At 36.8% G+C, this 18,588-nt stretch overlaps 1 protein-coding gene and 2 long non-coding RNA genes across 8 annotated transcripts in view; 2 read left to right on the top strand and 1 right to left on the bottom strand.

Moving 5' to 3' along the window:
* Positions 1-141, top strand: part of cdh23 (cadherin-related 23) — a 229,770-nt gene extending 229,629 nt beyond the window's left edge. Inside the window, exon 37 of the transcript XR_008301434.1 lies at positions 3-141. The gene's annotated coding sequence lies outside the window, so the exon portion shown is untranslated. The remainder of the gene's footprint in view (positions 1-2) is intronic.
* Positions 142-2,209: 2,068 nt separating this feature from the next.
* LOC113542120 (uncharacterized) lies at positions 2,210-5,915 on the top strand. Of its 6 annotated transcripts, none has more exons than XR_003404262.3 (5): positions 2,210-2,256; positions 4,154-4,530; positions 4,805-4,843; positions 5,125-5,242; positions 5,331-5,915. It is a non-coding gene; the product is annotated as an uncharacterized LOC113542120 (long non-coding RNA). The 6 variants fall into 6 exon arrangements; XR_008301391.1 differs by having other exon boundaries at positions 2,224-2,256; positions 2,771-4,530; XR_003404261.3 differs by having other exon boundaries at positions 2,256-2,347.
* A 1,965-nt stretch (positions 5,916-7,880) lies between these two features.
* On the bottom strand, positions 7,881-13,399 carry LOC113542139 (uncharacterized). Its single transcript, XR_003404265.3, has 4 exons — positions 13,077-13,399; positions 11,772-11,861; positions 10,710-10,831; positions 7,881-10,461 (listed from the first exon to the last, which is right to left on the bottom strand). It is a non-coding gene; the product is annotated as an uncharacterized LOC113542139 (long non-coding RNA).
* Between the last annotated feature and the right edge of the window lie 5,189 nt (positions 13,400-18,588).

Genomic DNA, 18,588 nt, shown 5'->3' with positions numbered 1-18,588 from the left:
AGCTCAGAGGTGCTAGACGGGAAATTGCTGTTGGATGATCAATAAAAGAAATATGCAGCGCTTTTTCTCCTCTGGTCACTGGGACGGCGGGGAAAATGGACCAAAGCAGACAGAAGAGTAATAAAAGTCAGAGAATAATAAGGATCAGAATTCCAATCCATATTGGTGCAGGCATGCAGGATATTACTGTACGTGAGAGGTCTGCTGTCTGTGCAATTACCTTACAGGCCTAAAACTCAGATCTTGTAGAAATAGACATAAAAATATTAATAAAAGATAAGAGAAAGCAAAATAGTATATTTAATTTTAAAATGTTCATTAGATACTCAGTGAGAGAGGGGACAATATTTTATTAACTGAATGCAGATTTTATTTTCAATACTTAAGACTATTTAATTGGGTTTTATTGTTGATGTTCAGTAAATCTTGTGAAGACAAAACTCTAAATTTCTAACTGCAGAGCAGAAGGGCTTGTACCTGGTGGTTCTTCACAATTTATCAGTTTTTGTTAACCAAGGTCAAGTAAAACATTAATAATGTCCATACCAGGACTGAGGCGGTGTGTGTGTGTGTGTGTGTGTGTGTGTGTGTGTGTGTGTGTGTGTGTGTGTGTGTGTGTGTGTGTGGGCATGCAGTAAAATATGAATAAAATATGAAGGGAGGAAATATAAGCATTTTTTCTGCATGTTCACTAAGAACCGTTACGTTTGACACTTCTACTTGTTACTCTCAAATTAAAATGATATGAATACAGTTGTTGCAATATAAATATCAAATTAAGCCAAGCACACAAGTCTTCATGTTGGAAAAATACATTTTAGAACAGTTCACTGTAAGCAAAAGAGTTAATGAGTAATACTAAGAGAACATCCAAAATTGACATTCCTTATGCTGACGAACCATTAATTAAACAATGAGTGCTTTAAGACACCATAAGTTCACTTCTAATGTTCATTCCTGTCAGATTCTCATCAGTAGAGTCATTTACAGATAACTCCACTGCCACCCTGTGCTCTGGATCCTGTTTGGGTGCAAAAGGTAAGGTATTAATTCAGAGAAGAGAAGAAGGTCAGATAGGATCAGTGTGTTAAAGCATCAATGTTGGAAGTGATGATTTGGGGTAAATCTCCCGTTTTACATTGTCTTGTTTGTTACGCATGGTTTCATTTTCAACGCTGTCTACTTTCTTCTTTTTTCTTTCAGGCTAATTTTATTTATATTGAATTTTTAATAATAGACATTGATAAAAAAGCAGTTTTCCAGAAATCTGAATGTAGATTTATATATAAACATAATTTGGCAGATACCCTTATCCAGAGCAACTTACATTTATCTCTCTCTCTCTCTCTCTCTCTCTCTCTATATATATATATATATATATATATATATATATATATATATATATATATATATATATATATATATATATATATACACACACACACACACACACTGAGCAGGTGAGGGTTAAAGGCCCAGCAGTGGCAGCGTTGGGTTTTGAGCTCATAACCTTCTGCACTGTAGTGTAACAGGTTAACCACTGTTGTGTGTGCTTTCATAAGACTACACCTTCTTAGTTACAAATTAGTGAAAAATAACTGTCAAAAAACATTATGGGCAAAATGTATTAAGTAGATGACTAAGAGATTATTGATACATTTTTTTTTTATTTAGCTTTCTCAGCTTTTCTGTTATTGTGTATATATCAAATCCTTTGGTTAGATATTGAATTACTTTTAATAATATTCTTGGGGTTATATTCAGGCAAAGCAAAAAGGATCCTGTATTTCAATACTGAGGAACTTATATAGATAATAATAATAATATAATATATTAATAATTATAATATATAATTATTATTATTATTATTATTATTATTATTATTATTATTATCTATATAAGTTCCTCAGTATTGAAGTATATATATATAATTATATATATGGAATATATATGGAAGTGGGCAAAGAAAATTTCAAGTAGAATTGAATCTAGAAATGGATCTTTATGTTAAAACACTGTAAAAACTGAGAAACAAGGAAGCTAAAAACTTTTATACAAAGCCTTGAATCTCTGTAATTTTTATTTTTGTTTATATTCCCTTATTTGTAATTTTCCTCTCATTAATAATAATAATAATAATAATAATAATAATAATAATAATAATAATAATGCTGCAGCCAGTAAATTAATAAAAAATTTTTTTTTAAATTGGTCACAGTGCGCATGCGCAGTCTCCACCGCGCTTTAACTGTTGAGGTAAGATGGCTGAAGGATCAGCCAATAAAGTTAAGAACGCTTCAGGTAGCGTTTTATGCTCTTTTTTTCTGTCCAACTAGTTTGTTTAACGGTGAGTCGTTGTTAATAGGTGACGTTTCAGTCAGTTCTCTGTGACTTATCTAAGTTAAAGAAGTTAAATAAAGTGCAGCGCTAGCGTGCTGTTTGACTGCAGGACTCGGCTTCGGCTAAACGCAGCGGTTAAATGTGTTTTTATTATTATTGTTTTCTTTTCAAATTTATTTTTGTATCGAGCTGCATTGTTGTAAACAAATCTGCCTGTTTATGCTTATTTCTTTCACTCTCTAAGTCGGTTCCTAAGTAAGTTCTCACCGCTGCTGTGAGGCTAGTTTTTGTTAGCGCCTCGGTGGGAATTTTTAATGTCAGGAATCACAGCCAAGTTAGCGGTGGTGAAGCATTGTGTTAATGAAAGCTTTAGATTTACAGTAACTCATTCAGTAAAACTCTGAACTTTAGGTGTGTGTGTGTGTTACAGGAGCAAGTTAGAGCTGACATTTCTGCCAAAGCGGGGTCATGTATGCCTGTATGCATGCAGTAACGGAGCGTGTCCACTAGGGGGCAGTGTGGCATTGAACTACACCAGATTCATTCATCCATTCAGTGAAAACCGAGAATATAACAAGATGGCATTTAAGTTACAGTTACAGTCAACTCATTCAACCTTATAACAGAAGCTTAGACACAACATAACATTAACCAGGGGATTAAAAATAATAATAATAGAAAAAAGACACCTGGAAAAGTTGGAAAAGTTACTTAGTGACCTTATCCTTACTTAGTGACCTTATTATACAACCACATCAGTGAGTAAAATGTATCACAGGGGTATTAACAAAATGTTTTATAATAAATTATATGTATCAAATAATATTACTAAACTAGAATGTACAGATAAAAATCAAGCTGTGTCCCAAATGATGCACTTTACACGATGCACTATGTACTCTACCATCTAGTGTATGAATTTTAGAAGGGTAGTATCATCTCAAATGTTTTTACTAACCGCAAATATACGACGTTTTCCAGTCGATGGCAAATGACGTCAAACGCAGCCTGCTACCCAGAGTCGATTTTTCAGAAATTGATATGCTAAGAGTATTGTACTAGTGAGACAGGTATTTAAGAGCAATGGCCAACTTTTTAATTATTGTGACTTTCTTAATCACTGTAAGATTCCTGTAACTGCTGAGCAATTTGCAAAAAACGTTAGTATTTGATGCTAGTCCTGGTGACCTTATTCAGCATAAATATCCTCTGGGTGTATGTCCCCAACATATGATACTTTTACATAAAAAAAATTAAACAACTTTTTTTTATATCAGTCAGTCTGATTGCTACAGTTTGTAATCATTTTAGTTTTTTTGTTGTTGTTTTCATGAGGTGGAATTACGTAAATCCACAATTAAAAACGATTGCTTTATTTAAAAAAAAAAAAAATCCATAGTCAACAAAAATGACTATGAAATGAAAAATTCATTTTACTGCTTATGTCAGTGTTACCTTTTATGCAGAACATGACCTCAGTCACCATCAGACGGAGACATAATCGTCTCGGCAGGTGAATTTTGCTCACATGATCCAAAATCAACATAGTAAGCTGTGGCTGTAGCTATGGCTGCTGGCAATGTAAACTTTCAAGGAGCATACTTTCTGTTTAAATATTTTGTAAATATTTTGTATTTACTGAAGTTTTCACACTCCTTTTTTTTTTTTTTATTCTGAGCAAACTTAAGCCAAACAATAACAGACCCAATTTCAGTCATAACTTAAGAAATTTGACAAAATTTGTTTTGATGGTGTCAGAGATCAGCCTCTGCCCTGATTTTCACCTGTCTGACATTCAACTGTTTAATGACAGCTCTGGGAGAAGTGTGTGACCATGGCTGGGGTCCTGTGTGGAGACACTTATGTTCCTGTTTTGGCTGGCAAGTGCTACATCTTATCATGTTGTCATCTGGGCTTTTGCCATTTCCTGCTCTACTGTACACAGAGCCATCCATAATGTGAGCAGGAAATGCTTGGCATCATGAGAAGAGTCATCTCGCTTCCCTCTGCTGACGACCTGCCTGCAGTGGGCAATGGACTTGCCAGGCCGGCTGGGTCCGCTGTATTTAATAAGGTGGTGGGCAGCATTGATGGATGCCATCTCTCCCAGCCAATTAAACTGATGACTCCTTACAGACACCCTCTTCACTGACTACTGACTGGTTTAACCCGTGGCTTCAACACAAGCAGGTGGGCTCAAGGAGTCAAGCGTGCATGATTAAATATATACGAAGTCAGTTCTCACTGAAACCATTTCTGAAGCACTTTCACTCGTCTGTATCAACTCTCTCATGCGTAGTCTTTAGGGCGGTTATTACTTAAAATGCATGTGGTATGAGTTTTATAAATCTCATTGTCCACGTGTGTGCATACCATGTGTTTATTAACAAAAATTGTTAACACTGAAGTCTAAAGCAAAATGACAATAAAATTATTCTTGATGCGTACAATCTTATTTCAACAGTGCAGCATTTATTGATGTGCAAGAGACAGACAAAATAAGGTAGGATGGCTGTTTATTGACCAATAACACACCAACAGCTTCTCTTAAATGTGTTTATTAGCATTTATCTGAAAGGTAAACTGTGAATACCTAAATGGATTGAATCACTGAAGAAGAAAAAAAACAAATGAACAGACAAATTCAGAGTTCATCCTCGAACTTTTCCACATTTTTACTGTTATAACCTGAAACTGATTGGGCTTGGTCAATTTTCTAGCTTGCTAATAAAGAATTACATCATTAGCAATTTCATGATTAACTTTTTCATGTGGCTGTTGTAGGGCTGTTGTTCTAAATCTGTCCAGCAGAGTCATCCCAGTGCTTGAGCAGCTTAGGAAAAGCCTGCTGCTGTGACCTCCTGAGGATTTTAAAAAAGAGTCACCCAGAACTGTTTGATAGGTAAATCATCCAACATGAAGCATTAACGTTGAGGTTAGGGAAGAAACATTGTATATGCAAATTGAAAAGTATTTGATTCCATTTTCAGGTAGACACAGCTTTTATTCTGCAGGTGTGCCACCTGGTCTTCAGTGAGAAAGCATCTCTGAAATACAGCATGGAAATAAGACGTCCTACAGGAAATTGAGGAGCATGGTTCTAGCCATATGTAAAATAACACAGTGTTACCTGTCACACTAACCTCTTTTCAGTCTTTTATTTTGTAATGATAAGGTGAACATGGAGAAGTTGCTTGTGATGGGGTGTGAAGGAAATTCAACACTGCAGTTCCTTTTGCAGTTCCTCCAGTCTTTTTATTTACACTGTGTAAACAACATTCCATGTGACAACTTTGCTTTTTGTTGCAGTAAGTTAATATTAACAAAACATTTCTTCTCTAGCTATTATTTTGGTTACTATCAGCAGGCCTCTTTTATCACTCTTTTAGTAAAGTTGTGTGTAAATATTTTTGTAGGCCAAAGCGAACTAAAACTTGCCATCAAATCTGCCAACTTATGTACCGCTGACTTTTCTTCATACTCTTGTAGGTATGTTGATAAATGCCAATATCTTTGCATTTAAGGCTTTGTATAAATCTTTATAGTTTTCTTGTTTCTCAGTCCATACTGTGTTTTAAAATAAAGATCCATTTCTAGATTCAGTTCTTGCATTCTAGGGGTTTTCTTTGCCCACTTCCATTTCTGTTTACAGATAACATATTTTCCATATAAAAAAAAAAAAAAAAAAAAAAAAAAAGATCAAATATGAAAATATTATTGTCAATATAAGTTCCATGTTCAGTTCCAAATAATGAAATACAATATCCTTCTTGCTGTATTTTAAACGCAAGGTGGACATACACAAACATACAAAAAGTTGGAAGCAAATTCAAAGCTAAAAATGCATGAATTTTTTTTTTTTTTTGGTGTGTGTATGTACATACAAGGTTTTGGAGAGTAATCTTATTCCATATCTTTATATCAACTACACATAAACGTGTTTATAAAGGAATCTCTTGCTCTAAGTTACTGAAAGCCCATCCAAGCATAGCCTTGAACCATTATCATCATGTCATATTATCATGACATCCACCCACCTGTACAGACCCAGAGTAAGTGCTAGGAATCATGGCTAAGGTCAAGTCCTTAACAAGACTTGGCTTAAAGGTGGATGTAGGTCAGCAGTCTGTCAGTATCCAGGATAAACGCTTTAAAAACAAAGTGGCTGTGTGTGGCTGTGTGGGAACGTGCTTTCCTCTCTCTCTTAAGGTTGCTGGTTCAAATCTCGCATTGCCTCCTTGGGTAACTGTCGAGATGTTTGAATGATAAACATTCTGAACAAAACCAGTGCTTCTGTGAGCACTAGTGGCTCAGTAGGTTGGAGTGGGTTCATGTGGTGCTGTGCTGAAGCTCAGGACTTGATTCTTAAGTGAGTACAAGGCCTTAAGAAGAAATGCAGTGGTTATGCTAATTGAATTGAAATGCAATTTTATTACAATGTCATATAGTTAGTAGTAAAGCATATGCTAGACTATAGCAATGATTGATTATAGTGTAGTAATTATATAGTAAAGCAACAATATGATTATAGTGTAGTAATTATATAGTAAAGCAACAACATGATTATAGTGTAGTAATTATATAGTAAAGCAACAATATAATTTAGTATAATATAATATAGTCCAGGGCAGCATAACCCCTCCTTTCACCTCTCCAGGAGCCCCAGGTGGGACAGACCAGCTCTTCTCTTTCTTTCTCTCTTTGCTGGATTTAGTGCCCCACCTGGTTCTAGCACCTTCAGCTCACCTTCAGGCAGTCTCGATCCTGTGTGTCTCACAGTGACAGGTCAGACCTCACCCTCAGACCACTGAGCTACCAGTGCCTTCAGAGAAGGCTACTTTTTTTAGGGAATTTATCTTTTACTTTACATTACCTACGTACACAGATGAGTGTTTATAAAGAAAAGCCTGAGCTTTGAACCATGATTAGCAGAATAAACAACCAACTCACCTAACCCCTGCGCCACTAGCACCTTCAGATAATGTGACCTTTTTTTGGGGGGTTTATCTTTTACTTTACATCACCTACCTACACAAACAGGTGTTTATAAAGAAACACCTAAGGAAGGTCTTGAACCACAGCTGTCACAGTGAACCACCAGTTCACTACTGGAAATACATTTATCAGCACACTTGCCCACTGAGCCACCTGGGCAGCTAGCAGACAAAGCTCTGTTTTAGTAATGCTTACCCATCACTTTTGTCTGAAGCATTTTGTCTGTAGAAATATATACATAACTATAATCCTCTTGTTGGCTCGACTGTAAATTTGCCTCCTCTGTGGTGTGTGTTACAGGTTTGCCTCTTGCTTAGGAAATACTTGCAGGAGCTGTGGATTTAAGGAGCAACACCAGAAATATTTGGTATATTGAAAAACATAAGCACAACATCAGCATAGTGGTGAAGGGGTAGTGTTGTTGTCTCACCATGACAGGGGCCTGGGCTTGATCCTGAGATAAGAACAGGTTAGCTTACGGCTAGGTTAGGGTCTGTGTATGTACTCCTCAATTTGAGTTCCCTGGTTTCCTCTCACCTCCCAAAAATGTAAGTGTATTTAATGTTATGGCTCATCAGTGTGTGTGTGTGTGTGTGTGTGTGTGTGTATATATATATAGTGTTGAAAAAACTAACATTAATTTGATGAGTTAAGGAAGACTATCGAAATAAATACATTATTCAACTCAATTTTCTTTATATAGTGCTTTTAACAATGTACATTGTCACAAAGCAGCTTTACAGACATCTGGGTATAGATATAGATTTATCCCTAATGAGCAAGCCAGAGGCAACAATGGCAAGGAAAAACTCTCTGAGATGACATGAGGAAGAAACCTTGAGAGGAACCAGACTCGAGAGGAAACTCATCCTCATCTGGGTCACACGGGATAGTGAGAATGTAAATCATTACTCTTCTACAATTGTATACTATAGTGTCAAGCAGTGCTATGTGTGTTGGAAACATCTTCAGTATAAGCATCAGTGTCACTGTTGATTTCAGCAGAGTTTTAGCTTAAAGTCTATAAAATTCAAGTGATGTTTTCCACTGTGTAATGAAGAGACTTAAGAATAGTTTTTAGCAAGTGCAGTCATTAGGCTGTCCAAGTGAGGCCATCCTCAGCAGCAGCCGGTGATTCTCAGGTCAAGGTGGCTCCAGGCAGAAGTAAATCATCATTAAATGTTCACTGTGACTGAGTCTCTCCAGCAGGTGGCAGTCTAGCTTCAGGGTTGCACAATAGCCCTTGCATTACATTTTAAAGACGCCAAAAACTTAAATGCTCATACTATAAGTAAAATCTTAATCTAACCTTACACTAAATGTTTATTACCATATTTTCGTGTTTATTATATGTTTATTACCAGCATGACCATGTAAAAAAATACATTTGCAGTCAGGTCATTCATGGCTGTTTACACTGTTCTGTGGTGGAAGTGTTCTAATCAGGTGGTGCTAAGGGTGCAGGGTGCTTTCATCAGGGAGTGATGCACTATCCCGGGTGTCCCTGTGCAGATAGAAATCAATGGCGTGGTGTGTATAATGCCTCATTGTCCTGCCTCGCTGCCCCTGGTACCCTCATGCCCATCAAAGTACTTCCACGTGGTGACATCATATCCCTCAGCCCAATCAAATGTCCAATTTGGACAGAGAACCGGCACAAATGAAACTTGTGAGGTCTGTTTAGGTGTGGAGACGTGCATATACCCACACACACATATACCCTCAGCATTGCATACACAGCCATCACACACGTGTATGGAGGTAAATACAAAATGCATAAAAAATAACACAATATATCCTTTTCTCCTTTCCTGTCACTAAATAGATGCTTGTTTCGCTTTTAATCTTAAAGACTGACCTTTATCAGTCACATTTCGCCTGGTTCCGGCCCCCCCTTCCCAAAACAAGAAAACAACCAAAATGTCAAACAAAGAGCTCAAAGAAAAAGCAACCTTTCGCGTCATCATTCTTTCAGAAGTTCAGAAACTTTGTGTGATCGGAAATACTAAGTCTGAGTGATAAGGTCGTACCCGTGTTGGTAAATACACCATGGACAATGATGAGAGGCTCAAAAAGAAACAGGATATGTGGGATGGATGCATGAAAGGTAAACAGGAGCAGCTGTCATTGGTGTGGCATCCAGCTGTGAATGAGAAGAGGATCTTTGTTGTATAATGAAGAAAATTTTACGTGTAGGCATTCACCCACACCCACTGCCTCAAAGCAACCAGGATCTGATAAGCTATAGAGTTACTTTCAAAAGGAATTATTCCACAGCAGTATGTGCTTGAGTGTCTCTATAAGAAAGAATAAGTGTGTATAAGAATATAAATAAATGCATGAATGAGAAGTGTGTGTTTTTGCATGGTTTCATGTGCATTTTATCAGGAGGGAATTCCCATGCAGGTCGTCTGATTGAGCTTCAGAGCGTCTTTTGGCAACACAAGCCCAAAGATATGAGATTTCACAGATCAAAGCCCACCTTTCTTCTGTCTTTATCTGAAAACAAAGCTCAACCCAGTGTTCCCCACATACTTTTGCATTTTTCAAAATCCGGGCGTTGAGTCAGTGCTGTTAAGCTGCGTTTCCCTCGCTCATGGTACTCCTCAAAAAAAGATAAATAAATAAAATAAAATATTGATCATTTGGGGTGCTCTCTCTGTTCTGGATACTATGTAGTCACAAATTTCTGTCTGCTTCGAAATGAAGAAAACTCTTGGGGGCATGCTGTTATAGGAACATAATCAACGACAGGGTGGTCCGATGTGGTCCAAAGGGATGCAGAGTTACTGTTACCTCCCCACAGACGCCTCTGGCTTGTTCATTAGCAAAGTAAATCTACATCTGTTAAAAATGCTACACGCATAAAATTGATTTGATTAAAAAAATTAATTACCTCTGACTATGACTAAACTAATAAATGAGCCCTCTGAAATTACTGTCAGTGTGAACAGTAAGGTCTCCCAAAACCATGCCGGTAGGTGAATTGGCTGCATTGCCCTTAGGCGTGAATGTGCGTGTGCATGGTGTCCTGTGATGAACTGGTGTCTCATCCGGGGTGCGTTCCCGTTCTTTCTCGGGATAGAATCCGGATATACCGCATCCCTGACCAGGATAAAGCACGCACTGAAGATGAAAGAATACAAACACACATATTTTATTTTTTAAATATAAACATTTTATAGATATTTTTCAAATATCTACTGTTCCTCCTAGAGCCTCAGAAGTGCTTGAACTGCTGACAGAGGACTTTTGTCCTAAACATCCTATTTCTCTAGAAATGCTCAATTTTTACTACATCCAATATAGCAGGGTTTTTTTTAAATATGGTATGTAATTGAACAATTACTAAACACAACAGGAAATATACTTACTTAATGAGAAAATGTCTATTCTGTACTATCTGGTTCCACTGTGATTCAAAGAAGAAAGGGCTACTCGCCTATCAGGAGCAGCGTTCAGTCGGCTTCTCAGCTTTATCTTCATCCGAGCTGCACTATAGAGTGGATAATTTGTTATAACAGGAAATAAACTTAAAGTAAACTCACTTCCTATTTTCCATAAGGCATGTGTGGCAAGGTCACCTCTTTGACAAAGATGTTTTTGTTTTCTGATTGCGGATCAGATTGGAGATTTGATTCACTTTGATTTTTTTCCCTCCAGCAGTCAAGCTTTTCTGATTACCTGTGTCATTTTATCAGCTATGTAAAACACATTTGAAATGAAAGCTGTCCAGTGAAACTGTCAGAAAAACTGTGGACTGTCCTCTAGTGATAAAGTCTAGTCTTTTCTATCCATTCGATTTGTTTTAAAAGTTCAGAAGTTCAAAAAAACAGCAAATCCCCCCCCCACCCCACTTTAAACCACATGAGACAAAAGCTAAAGCCTCGCTGATGCATTGGTGAGATGTCTACACCAGTCCGCATGTGTGGATGTGTGTGGATGTTTGACACTGGTATAAACAGAGGAAAAATGGAGGCAGGTTTTTATGCCTAAAGCAGAATGATGAACAGATGGCCTGTCTGAACATGTTATGAAAGTGCTGCAGATATGATTAGTCATGTTCCTTTGTGTGTTTTTTTTAATCGACTTCAGTTGTGCAAGAGCCATGATGAACCATAAACCATAAATATTACAAATAAAAAGTGTTCTGATGGTAATACCTGTGAAATAACAAACAGGATCTTACTATTATTTTACAGCCTATGAAAAATATTTAATTAAACAATTTATTGAGCAATGAGATTCAGTTAGATAGCGTTTTAGTTGCCACTTCAATTTCTGTTAATATCAAAAAAAAAAAAAAAAGAAAAAAAAAAAAGAAAGAAGCATTACAAGTCTTTCCGTTTGAGCTTTTCTTGAAACATTAACGATTTAATTTAATAAATGTAAAAAAATTTGTCAACAAAAATGTACAGTAAATATATACGTTTTACCTCTGATTTTGTAGGAATCGACTCTGTCATGCTTCCAGGAAATAGTTACAGGAAGTTGTCTTTTTGACAGGAAGTAAAATTACTGTGTGTCTATGAAACAGAACATAATGGTACATTGTGTTATATTTTAAATAGAGTGAAAAACTGTATTTCTCCAAAAATACATATTTACAATGGTAAATTTGACCAAAATTAAGTTTTTCTGCCAATAATGAACTTAACACATCTACTTCAAGAAAACATAAGTATATATTTTTTTTATTTAGGCTATGTTCTAACCTTGCCTCGGTGTCTGCCTGCAAACATCACACTGGGTTAGCCAGTTTAACACATGCAGCAGTACAAACAATCAGTCTGCCTAACGATCTCTAAAGATCTGCTAGCTAAGTGTGTCTCTCTCAGGATGTGATCCAGTTTTGAGATAATTACACGTAGTGAAACGGAATCAATTCATTTTGTAATCAGATTTCGGCTGTCAAAATGTTCACGATACTCCTGTATCTTCACTTCATCATCAAAACAGAGAACAGCCCTTAAACACTCTGTGCATGATTTTTTAATGTTTAAATGGCCTAATAAAAGACATTAATAACAAGAAATATAGTCAACAGACCAGAACTGAGTGAATGTTAGCAAGTGAAGAGACAATGATGAGGCTTGTGTTTAAATGCCTTGAGTGATTTTACTTCAGATAATGAGACAGAGACTGATACAGATGATGCTGATAATCCAGCTGATAACCAGTGTGTCCTACTGTAAACTTATAATTCAATAAAAAATTGTCAGTAACATTGATTTTCCATATGTAGTTTAGGTTATAAATGTAGAGGTAGGTAGTGTAATCGGAAAGAAATTTGACTTTTTGGGTTAACCGGCTTTAAAATCCTTCAGCTTTACTGCTGGTTGAGATATGGGCTTTCAGTTTGGGAAAACTTGGAGTTTTCAGAGGCATCTAAAGCAGAATATGTCAAAATTTGACCTTGTGAAGAGTTTTCACAGGCTACCACACACACAAACACACGTATATATACATACAGACATATGTAAACACACACACATGTACAGTATATATACATACACACATATGCATACACACACATATGCATGTGCACACACACACACACATATGCATACACACACACACACACACACACACACACACACACTTATGCTAACACAGGAGCTCTGAGCAAGACTAGCTGCTTTCCAGCGGTTCAGTTCCTCTTATTTCACTCTCAGACACTGACAGTGAGCATACAGAGCGGTGTACTCCACATGTGTACTGCTCAAACAGCACGTCCCTACCTGTAAAGAAGAGATCAGTAAGAGACAGTTTGAAGATGTTTTCTCTCTTCTCTTCTCTTAGGAGAGAAAAGCTGCACTAGCGCTCCCCCTGTCGGCTGTCTGCAGGAAAACTAATCAACTACCGAGAACACCACAGCACTCAGACCTGAAGAAGCAAAAACCCAACATTTACAAGTGACATTTACAGAACATTTAACCCTTTCATGCACAGGGTCCACACTGTGAAAAAAAATCTTTAAAAGCTTGTTTTCTTCTTTAAAAATCTTTAAAATCCATTTACTTTTTAATATGTGATATTTGGAACTCAAAATGGAAGTAATAATTTGTGCATGAAAGGGTTAACAGTGGAACATTCACCCTCAGAAGTCTGTATCTATTTTGCCCAGTTTTTGACACCTGTATATTTTAACACAAATAGCTCCATGTGAATATTGTAGTTTCAAGTATATTAGGTGATTTTATTAAAAATCTTACTCAACAAAATGCAAGTAAATAAAAATTTGTTTCTTTTTAAGAAGAATTTTATCTATTGTACACTGAGAAAAATTACATCCAACACTTTGGTGTCTAACCCTGGGTTGCCAAAAACCTTGAGATTATTTTGGTACCTAAACAAACAATACAACAAAGCAAACAAAAACTATTTGCATTTTACATTTGTGTAAAATCACTCAGACCTGAATAAGCAAAAGCAGAAAGTTTTGCTTTTAATAAGCTTTACAGAACAAATAATTAGAAGAACAGAATGTTAAATAACATGATACAGTGACCATTTTGAAATGCATATCAATAACAATTTTAACTAATGTATTCATAATAAATAAAATCTCTTTTCACAGATAAATGAAGGGTAAACTGACTGACTATGAAATATATCCTTGATCTATCACAATTCCACAATAAGAACTTGCTAAGTAAGGAATAACCACATTTTAGGAAAATATTTCACAAGCCTGAGACACTTACCGGCCTCTCTTTTGTTCTCTTTCCAGAAGTTAATAAGACAAAAATGCATCCTGTCATGTTACAGAGGCAACCAGAAATCACAAACTCCTCTATCCCGAAGATTTTCCCATGGAGGAAAATGTACTGATTGTTCCAAAGCACGACACTGGAGACTCCCTGAAAAATGCTAAATAAATGACTCTACAAAAAGATTTTCCATACCAACAGTTACACACTTTATTTATTAAACAACAAATAAAAAAAAATAAATGTATTATTAGGCTCAGATTATGTGTAGTGTCCATTGTACTGGCCCCTGTGTAAGCTGTTACTATAAAAATGATAACCTATTAGAAAGAATGCATTAATACAAACCTGTGACCAGCTGGAACTACTGTCAGAGCTGTTGTTATAGGAAATTAATCAACACCATCTGACCCATCACAATGAAGAATTCAGCAGTGTATAAAAGCAGATGTATTAAAATGCATGAATTATGTACACCATATCGATACTTTTGTCACACTGTTCCAAGTCACTGGCAACCAGAACTGTAAAAAGTCCTACTAAAATTACTACTAAAAAACATATTTAAATAAATGTAATTTTAAAAAAAACACCTCAATTTTCTCTTTGAAGTGCCATTAGTAAAAAAAAAAAGTCTGAACACTCTTTTTCATTAAGTTTTGCCTCCTGTTGGACTGCTCATAAATTACACACCAGCTATGACGCTTATCTCCTTATTTATGTGTTTGTCTTCTTTATACACTCAGCCATTTCATGAGGCTCTGGTGTATTTTTTAAGCATACAGATGTGCAGCGTTCATGATTGAGGAGGAAAAAGAGAATTAGGTTCAGCAGTCAGTCTGAAAGGCCCCATTTAGCCTTGACAGACTGAGTTTTAAGGGCGAGTGTAAAAACGTCAAAGCCCATACAGCATCAAGGTCTCCTAGCCAGACTCGAAAGCCCTGTATTCAGCTTGGACTGTTTCAATCCAAGGTCTTTTGACCCAATGAGAGCTCACATTTATTAGCTGAGAGAGCCGTGGCTCCTTAGGAGTGCGTGAAACGTCGGTCCAAGTCAAATTCCACCCGTTGCCATCGTAAAAGAGTCACCTAATTAACGTTAATCCGTTTTTGATGGCTGAATGTTCCCACTCTGACCACACTGGCGGGGTCTATGTGAGCTTGACTTGGAGCCATCTGCTATAAGAGAGGGGGTTTAACACTGAGAGAGAGAGAGAGAGAGAGAGAGAGAGATGGGTGGAAAATAGACATGAATTTCTATGGTCTCAGAAAAAAGCTACTGTACAGGTATATATTTCCCCCCCCCAAAGTACAAACAAAGTAAATGTTCCCTGAAACGTACAACTACGTGGTTGTATTACATTTGTTAATGTATTTACATTTAAAAAAAATTACATTTCTCATATTTCTACATTTTAATATACATCAATTTTAAAAACTTTTTACTATGAATATATTATGTATTTTCATTCAAAATGGTACTGGGCCTCTTTTTTTTCTTACAAAAAAAGAACACTGTCTTTTCTTTTGTAAGTGTTTTTTCCCTTCAACTTGCCAGTTTATTGTATGAAAGTTATTAGTTATTTCACTTTTCTTATTGCCACTATTATTCTATTTATTCTAATTATTATTATTATTATTGTTATTATTATTATTATTATTAATGTATTTATTTTTTCACCACATGCTGTCTCAGAATCATAGTACTGTTGCAGATGAAAACGACTAAACTGAGATCAAAATAATTAAAGAATCCTGCACTTCCTGCTCATGATTCTGATATTGAACATCTGGTAAAGTGACAGAGAATACTGCCCTGACATGTTCTTAATCCATTTTACCTACAAGTGAAATCACCACCAAGGCTGCAATTCAGTTTCAGTAAAGTGCTCGGGGTTTATAGTGCTGAAATGGAGTCTGGACAGAATGGACTGAAACCAACATGGAGACTGAATCAGGAGGAGAGCTAAATATTTACACAGTTAAACACAGACGTCTTAAACAGTCTTTCGCTTGCTCATTTTCCGTCACTCTAGCACAAATGGTTTATGACCGAATGGAGAAAACAAAACGAAATGCTGGTGTCATCCTTCCCTGCAAACAATTTACACTCTGATCACAGCCACGTGTGGTCATGCACGCAGTGTCGTCTAGGTATCAATCTTGAATTGTCCCTAATTGTTCTCTTTAAACACATGCACGCACACACACGCACACACACACACACACACGCACACATTTTCTGTAGGGTTTGTAGAGTTGACTTTTCCTTTACCCACAAAGCCACTGAAAAAGATCATTTTTCTGATGTTGATCTTTGCTAACCTAGGAATTAAAAGATAGTCAAGCAAGTGAAAACTAATCCAGAGTGTGAAAGTTAACCTAGTGAGTGAAAAATAATCTAGCAAGTGAAGGTTAATCTACTGAGTAAAGGACAAACTAGAGAGCAAAATATAACCTAGCAAGTGAAAGCTAACCTAGTAGCTTAAAAAAATAATCTAGTGAGTGAAAGTTCATCTTCAGAGTGAAAGCTAACCTAGAGAGTGAAAACAAATAACCCACAGTGAAAGCTAATCTAGTGAGTGAAAGTTAACTGGCAAGTGAAAGCTAATTTTCATAGTGAAAGCTAACCTAGAGAGTGAAAACTAATCCCCAGAGTGAAAGCTAAGCCCTAGAGTAAAAGCTAAACAAACAAGCAAAAGCAACCCCAGATGGTTGTGCTAACTCTATTTGAGTATGCTGTTATGTGCAGAACAATCTTGATTTTCATTATTGTGTTCAGTCCTGATTGTGTGGTATAGCAGACTATGGCAGACAGATCAGAAGCCCCTGTCACCTAAAAATGTAAACCAGTACATGAAGGAGCTCTGGGATTTAAAGCACTTTTTCTTGACTTTGTGGTTTTGGTTTGGAGCTGGAGCTAAGACATTTCCCTCTCACCTCTCTCCGGTGCGCTCCAGGCCTCCAGGTGTGGATGTTTTTATTATGCATTTGCTAAAGCTCCTGAAATTTCCTAGCTGGGGGCAGGAGCACCTGCATGCATGTGATCAAACACACACACACACACACACACACACACGTTTCTGAGATGCTATAGGGCAACTTTGGGAGGTAGTGGTCCATGACAGAACATCAAACTGACACAACTAGCTTTGGACATCAATGCAGATGTCATGCAAAATTATGATGTTTATTCATCAAAACAAGAGAAAGTATAAATTTGAAAAGCCACCATCATAATTTCTGGGTTTATCCCACATGCTGATAAAACATAAAAGAACCTTCACCACAACTTGGTGAGTCATGATAATCATCAAAGTAGGACAGTACAAAACATTCTGGACCTTCCAGTACATCTGTCATCAAGATATTTATTAATCAAGTGAAACTGTTTTGGTAAAAGAGAAAGTAGCATTTAATATAGTTTCAAGTACATCCCAAATGCTAGTGGGATTGAATAGTAAGGTTTCATCTTTCTGTACTTTTTTCTGCTAAAGCAACAGTCAGACCAAACACAAATAATATTCACCCAGTGGAAAAGCCAATTCACTGAAGGGGAAAGGAAGCGGGGCATGAATGAGGTGCATCGACATTCATTAACACATCACTATTGGCTGTGAATAGTATTAGTTGTTCAGAATTTAATTTAAGAATAACAAATGATTATAAATGACAATTCATCACATTGCTAATGTGTGTGTATTTGGGTCAAATTTGACCAATTTTGATATTTTTAAGCAGTGAACCCACTCTAAATATAGATTTTTGAGCCTGGAATCTGATGACTTTTCCTAAAGTGACTCCAAATCGATATGCCTTCTTTGGTTTCCTAGGACTAGGCCGTGTAACACTGTCGGCAGTACGCAGCTCAGAGAACACAGCAGACCCAGGGTAAGAGTACACGTAAGCTTTTTATTTGGACTTGTGCCCTTGGTGTGTTAGTCAGACAGTAAAGTAAAGCTTTTTTCCAAAACATTTCAAAACTTTTCAGCTTTTCAGCTCACCTACTTTCTACTAGGCTTAGTCTTTGAACTGCTCATGGCTACAAACAGGCTTATCTCACTTCTCAGCCAGAGAGAACAGATACATACATGTTGGACAACAAGGCTCAGGGGTGCCATGTTAGTTAGTACCCCTCTAGCTCATCCCCAAACTCCCTCCCATTTCAGAGCCATGCTAAACCACACTGCTACCGGTGTTGTGTGCAAGATCAGGGGTGAAGCTGCTTCCGCAGTGAACCATGAGTTCAACCCTGGAGGGACACAGACAAATGGTTGGAGTGGGTGCCTCAGAGGTACAACTATTTTCCTGAGGTCATTGTGGATGAGAGACTTGACCCATGCAGAGGTCATAAATAATTATAATCCTTGTTTTTAAAAATTACTGTGACAAATTGCTAAAAAAAAAAACCCTTCCTTTCTTCATCCATATAAAGGTCACTGTCCTTTCTGCGTTTATCCACAGAGCTCACTGAATGGTTTGATGAGGATGAAAATGATAATAATGCAAATCATACACTATGGCCTTCATATTCACTAGAT

Source organism: Pangasianodon hypophthalmus, chromosome 3, assembly GCF_027358585.1.
Source record: "Pangasianodon hypophthalmus isolate fPanHyp1 chromosome 3, fPanHyp1.pri, whole genome shotgun sequence".
Lineage (NCBI taxonomy): Eukaryota > Metazoa > Chordata > Actinopteri > Siluriformes > Pangasiidae > Pangasianodon > Pangasianodon hypophthalmus.
The sequence above is the reverse complement of the archived record's forward strand: the minus strand, read 5'-3'. Positions and strand labels throughout refer to the sequence as shown.